General features: G+C 44.0%; 1 pseudogene; it reads left to right on the plus strand.

Annotated features, from left to right (window-relative positions):
• Positions 1-854: 854 nt before the first annotated feature.
• On the plus strand, positions 855-4,818 carry LOC118575647 (annotated as a pseudogene).
• The last annotated feature ends 2,448 nt before the right edge of the window (positions 4,819-7,266 follow it).

Genomic DNA, 7,266 nt, shown 5'->3' on the forward strand with positions numbered 1-7,266 from the left:
AACCCAATATTCACTAGAAATATCAACAAGTCACACTACACAGGTGCAAACAAGACAAAAATGTTATCAGTTGGTTGTATTCATGAACTCATGTACCCATATGTGTTGAAGGTTTATAAAGTTTGACGTCATTAATTATACAAGGCATGGGACGGGAACAGTAGGAGTTAAAAGGAGAAAGGGATTCTTAACTTAAATACACTGCATAGCTATGAAATTCCTGATACATCATTATTGTAAGAAAGATCAGAGTAGACACAAATTAGGTAGACATGGCAACTAAGTATGACACATGCTCTCTGGAGGGAGCCAGTCTGTGTGATTGCAAAGGCCAGATTAACCTAGATAGAGAAACTTTATCTCTATACACAGAGGAAAGATATGTACAGAACAGGACAAAGGCACAGATATGGGAATCTTTCTAAGGTTCTCCTAATCTTTAAACACTTCTGTTCTGGGACACAGTTGTGAGGTAGTGTCACAGGAGGTATCAGAACAAGACAAAGCAGAGCAAAGAAGGGTGATGTCTAGGGCAGAGCTAGGGTCAACGGTGATCAACTAGGAAGTCCATGCCCACACAGGAAGAAGAGGCAAGTTATCCAATGAGTGTCATTCTATCTATTAGCAAGAACCATGCTGAACCATTTGTATGGGATATGTGAGGGAAAATAGATCACAGACTCCCTCAGACAATACAAACTGGAAATAACAAAGCTTCTCATGGGAAAGTACACAGATTCCTTATCACCATTCTTTCCATTTTTTTCCTGCTTCCTACAGAAAATTTCCAAAGTACACCTTTCTTTTGGACAGAATGTGCTCTGCAGAAATGAGGGCCTGTGATGAGGTGGGTCATGCCCTTAGCAGGAAGTGTGGGCAACTTCTCCAGGGTCTCCACCCCAGCCTTGAGTTCAGAATGGCTCCTGACATCAGACTCCAGCACTTGTTGCCAGCAGCTCATGGACAGTGCCTACCCCTACCTACCAGCTGGCACAACCATGGTGACTGCACTGACTGACCAGGACCACAGCTTTGGCTCAGCACTCTCCTACCCAGGTGTTCTCCAGTGGGATCCCATGGGAAGCACTGACAGGAGGGAAGCTGCAGTCCAGGACTTCACTGTAACTATCACTGACCAGAATACCACATTCTCCTCCTTGTCTATGACAGCCCCGCGTGATAATACTTTAGATCCCAATGCCTTAGTCCTTTCCTTTCCAACACTGTCTGCCAGCCTTCTTCAGGCAACACCACCACAGGTGCCAAATCATGGATACAGACTGGCACCTTCCTACCAGGAGGGCATCCAGGTCAATTACAATGACCTCAACAGCCTGGGATCACTGATGCCTGGAGAACTCAGGCAGTGCCTGCAGGCCTGTGGCTCTGTTTCCTACTCTGGGAATCTTGCCTCTGCCCTGCAACCAGAGGTGATGATGAGTCTAAAGGAGATTCAGCCAGCAAATGTCCAAACACCCTTCTCCAACTCTGCCATCTACTACCCCACACCTGCTCAAGACATGCCAGAAACCAAGCTTCAAGGTGAGTAAAACCAGGAGGGACAGAGTGAGATCAACGCTCAAAGCAGAAATACCTCCACCTTTCAGTAGTGGATGACCTCATGGAGGAATAATGGGAGTCCTGAGAGGTTAGACTTGGCACTGACTCACCATCCCCATCTTCAGTCTCTATAATGACAGACAATGCAGGGCAATGATTGGAATCCATGCTCCATTAAGACATGTCCATGGAGCATATTATAGACAACTGTAACTGACCTAGCTAATCAGTCCAAGGCACTCAATTACTTCCTTCCTAATTCATTGCTCAAGGATGTAGAGGACACCAAGGCCTTTCAAACGGTATCACTTTATTTTGTCTGTGTTGAATTCTGACTCTAGAGCAATGCAACATCAAATCTGTCCTGGAGCAAGTGTTACTCACAGATTCCAAGTGCTGGCCCTGCTGTTCTCTTACTAGCATAAGTGCATTAATAATCCAGCATACCTGGTGTACAAGTGTACAACAGCTAAGTTGGGCAAAGCTTTTCTCTTCTCTCTCTCCTCTACTTCTCTTTTCTCTCTCTCTCTCTCTCTCTCTCTCTCTCTCTCTCTCTCTTTCTCTCTCTCTCTCTCTCTCTCCCCCCAGGCGGTCTTGCTCTCTCTCCTTTTCTTTTGCTATGGACATTCAGAGGTGAGCCAAGGCTATGCATGAGCACTAGGATATGTTCTCTACTACACAGACAACCCAAGCTAAAGGTTTCACCTTCTCAAACCAATTTTCACATCATTAATAACAAGACTTTGAAATGCAGAGTAGGAGGAAATCCAGGGTTGATGAAATGATTGCCTTGCAGTAGTGAGGAACTGTGTTTCGATTCCTGACCCCACTTAAAAAGCCAGGCTACTGGGGGCTTTCAAGTAATGATAAAAAGTTGGCATACTTGTAAGTTCTTGAATTTTTGGACCAGACAACCTGTCTAATAGCAGACTCCAAGGATATGAGGGTCACTCTTTCAAAGAAAAGGAAAAGGAAAGGGAGGGACACACCCCAAGGGTATTCTGTAACCTCCACATGATCTCTGTGCATGCACTTGACACACAAACACGGAGGCAAACACAAACACATGAGAAGACATGATATCACATTGTGACCAGAAACATCAGAGTAGTCCAGGTCTCCCAACAGAGGTGCTGCCTGCGCTACTCAAGAAGAGCTCAAAGAAATGCCTTCTCCTGATGGAGGGCCTGAGTACTGGGGTGTCCTGAAAAGTGGGGAGCACCTCACTTACCAGGCACTGACTTCTTCCTTGACTCTTTTCCAGTGGTGAAAATGGAGACATCCCTGGGATGGACAGCTTCAGGCCAGACACTCTGGGAGTGATTTCTTTGAATTTGGGCTTTTCTACATGGTTTGACTTGTTTGTATGATTTGTGAATTTTATCTAATTCTACATATTCTAAATAATAATCTTCTTCCTGGGGTAGCAATAGCTAAGATGTCCTCCTGTCCTTTAGACACCCATTCAAATAATTTCTTTTTTCTGACAACAAATGCTTTTCTTTCCTGAGAGAGCATCTCTCACCTACAGCCAGAATATCTTGAGTTGCTGGTGTGTTGTTCCATTCTGGCCTGTCTGTGAACAATCAAAACTTTGGCATACTTTGTGCTCTCATATTATCAGGGTTACTCACACTATTGCTACAGGGGCATTTGACACTCTTTCGCAGGGTGACACATAGGAAATATAACTCTTTGATTTGTTAATTAACTTTTAGTTTCTGGAGACAGGTTCTCTCTCCATACTCCCACATGTCTGGAACTAACTGGTTGATCTGGCTAGCCTTGAACTCATAAACATCAGCATGAGTCTACCTCAGACGCTTATCTCTGCCTCTTGTTATGATTCTGCTGGAGCCTCTGCAATTGCTCTAGCCCTAAACCTGGCGCTCACCCTGGCCCAGCCTCAAGAGTGTTGAGATTAAAGGAATTCTCCCACAAACTAAATGGAACCTAATTTTTTTCTGTCTATGTGGATATCCAGGTTTCCCAGCATGATTGGATGAAGAGGCCATGGGTAAGCTGAGGTGCATTTTTCATATCTACCCAAAATCTGAATATCTGCATATCTGCAGCCATGGCAGTGATCCTAACAATGTCACCCAGCTGTTGTAGGTGCCTTAGTGCAGAGGAGCACTGAAAGGAGGGGCATCCCACTTCGAAGGTACTGACTTCTTCCTTGATTCTTTTTCAGTGGTGAGCAGAGAGACTTCCCTGGGAATGACACCACAAGACAGACACTCCCTCAGCTGCAGAACAGAACGCTGCTAATCCTGCACCCTGGATTATCAGATGAGGACACCACCTGTGGATGGGGACAAGTCATTAACGCCCCCATCCACAACCTTCAGAAATCCTGGCATTGCCACAAGCTCTATGCCTGAAACAGAGAATGACAACCTGCATGAGACGACAGCAAATCAGTCAACGTCTCTGTATGCCTATGACTACATGAAAGAAAACTAAGACCCATCTCTCCTCCCTCTAGCACACCCCAACATGCAGCTTCCCTTACACTTTACCGATGCTTGGAGTCTTGGGCAGAAGCTTGCTTCTGACAACACCAACTGGGAAAGCAACACTCTTGGTCAGGATGAGCCTGAAGCATGCACATTGGGTTGGAGTCCAGGAAAGACTTGCAGACATGACTACACTTGTGGCAGAAGTTCACCTTCCCCAACTGCTAAACTTGCTCTCTGAACAAAACAAATTCCAGCCACTCCCACAGCCACTCAATGCAAAGGCTCCATATCATCAGGAGTGATCAAGCCCGGCAAAGATAAGGGATCATGAGCACACCCTTAATCTAGTTGAGGAAGAAGCAAGAGAAAAGCCCTAATCTGCTTGATGGAGCTTCTCTGGCCAGAATCTAGTGTCAGTACCTGGGGGCAAGAACACAGCCCAGGAACAGTGCTGTGGCTAAAGAAGGTGATAGTTATAACATCGCCCACCTTATAGAGGGCAAAGCTCAGAGAGCCACACTCTCCAAGGATAGCAGACCTAGAAATCATAGAAGTGAAGACCAGGAGTACTAGACCAATCAACTCCTAGAAAGCTAAAGGAGCTGATGCTCTTAAGTCACACAGTCAAGACAGAAGACAAGCCCACTGTCCTCAACAAGAGGAAGTTCAATCCACCTGAGCTCAGCCATGATGGCTTTAAAAAGACACAAACCAACTCAGCATGCACATTCTGTAGTCAGTGAAGGTCTGTCACTCACTGTGGAAGAAGGGAGAGAAGAAAACTGGCATCTCCTGAACCTTCAACTCTTTGTGCTTCTCTGTGCTCTAATAATAACAGAGTGTCTTACATTTTGGCCTCTGGGGCATTGGCTATTATCTCTTTCCAGGGTTACATGTAGCAAGCAGAATTCATTTATTTCTTAACTCACTTTCAGTTTCTTAAACAGGGATCCTCTCCATAGCCCAGCATGTGCTAGGACTGACTATAACGAACAGGCAATCATTGAACTCACAAGATCTGCCTGCCTCCTCCCCTGTCTCAGTCTCCATCTCAGCCTCTGCCTCCCCTACTGCCTCCACATCTGCATACTCCTCAGCCACTGCCTCAAGACTGCTAGGACCAAAGCAAATCTACAATAAGCAATGTGGAATCAAGGTTCCCTCAGTACAGGTGGATAACCATGGTTCAGTGTATGACTTGATGAGGAGGCCATGAGTACTCCAGTATATACTTTTGGTACATACCTAAAATACAAAGAGACAAAACCACATGTTTTCACAAAGGCAACTTAACTTAGATTCATTTTTTTTCTGACAATCTGCCTTGTTTCAGTTGTAGGCTGTACTTGCTACAATGTCTGTGAAGCACTGACCTCAGATGAAGTGTGCTTAGCTATCCTGGGTATTTGCTGCTTTTGTAGTAAAGTTGTGATTGCTTCTCTACTTCTAGGAAGTTTAGCATCTGAGGAATTGTATTACGTTCTCCATAGAGATTCATGGTGCATATTTCTTCACAATATCTAACCCCCAACTACTGTGTATGCCCCAAATTGTTCATTCCGACAAGGGCTATGTCCAGTCTAACTCACCTAGAAAATGTTACCAAAGCCAGCATGAACAGATCCTACTACCTATGTGCAAAGATCCTCACAGGGACAAATTTGAGTACAACAGAAGGATGGAGAGCAAAGGTTTAGGGAAGTCTGGTTTTGTCACTCTCTGTGTGTGGCTTAGTGACAGATATGCATACTGCCGTGAGTCTACTGTCTTCATTTTATACTTGCGAGCAGTAGAAACACATTTGGATGGGTATCTTCTAACCTTGATATTATTACTTTAATCTTTATGTGCTCAAACTAAGGGTCTCGTAGAATAAACCTTATGAAAGAAGCTCAGGAAGAATTTTTCATATTAAAGTAATTCACACCATGTTGTACTTGTATTGAATGCTCAATGTCATTACTTCTCATTGTACTATTCATTGAACACGTTCTTTTAAAACTATATAGTGTATGCTAAGCCCATTAACTTTGTGAGCAAGGCCTACCCATTGCTTAACTCTCACCAAAAACCATAGGCATTGGTCATACGCTCAACAGCATTACTTTCCATATCAGGAATGGCACATGTAGATAGTGTAATCTAGCATCCATAGATAGAGACAGCATCAGGAGATATTTGTCTGGGACTAGAGACATATTGTATAATATGATTATCACCAGTTACAAGAACTCCCTTGCAATCACCCAGACTGTATTCATCACATTAGCTGAAATGAAAACTATTGTGTGCAGACATCGCATATCCCTTATCCATTGGTCTGTTTTTGGACAGCAAGATCAGGCCCTAACATAGATATTCCTGAAAACACTTGCAATCTGTACTGATGTGCAAAGCAATAACATGTTTAATTCCTTGGAGTTGTGTAGTTGGGAAAATTTGATGGATCTTGTGTTGGTGTTTAAATCACCCCATACTGAAAGAGAGAGAGGCTAGAATACATCACATTATACCCACCAATTTATTGGTGTTTCCTGTGGAAGCAATACTTGGAAGTCCCCTAATTTCACTAAACTCTCCACTTCTATACCCTAGCATCAAGAAATACCATTTTCCAATGGTCTGGTGTTCCAATGCAAGTAATATCTATTATGACAACTCTAGTTTTCATGAATCTCCATGGCTCATACTACTATGTACATTTAGGCTTCACAGCCACAGACCTGTCTAACACTGAATTCATCCATTCAATTGCTTTCTAAGGTCTGAAACAGATCCAAGGTAATCACTGCTAAGGTGTGACAATGGGGTGTTCATTTGATACTGGAATAGAAAGCCATGCTATCCTCTTCTACCCCACTGCTCTAGCTCTCAATTCGATTGGACTCTTACGTTCATGAAAGTCCCTGAGTTTTGGATGGACTGCTTTGTGCCTGATCCAGTTCTGAGTATCAGGCAGCCATTTCACCACAACAGCAGCCACTGAGTCTCAGCAGCCTAAACAATTACAACTCTCTCCAGCTGCAACAGAATAAGATACAAAAGGAAGCCCACGAAGGAGGCAGACTGCACCAGCTACACCTGCACCTGCAACTACATTAATCTCCTGCAAAGCCACAAAGGTTTAGAAGGGAAACATAGAGACCCAACCATTCCACTCAACAAAACAATAGAAGTTGTTTTCCCTCTAGACCTGGAACTACTCAGTCACCAGAGATTTTGTGGTGGACTGCAGTTCAAGATA

The sequence above is a fragment of the Onychomys torridus genome, unplaced genomic scaffold, assembly GCF_903995425.1.
Source record: "Onychomys torridus unplaced genomic scaffold, mOncTor1.1, whole genome shotgun sequence".
NCBI lineage: Eukaryota > Metazoa > Chordata > Mammalia > Rodentia > Cricetidae > Onychomys > Onychomys torridus.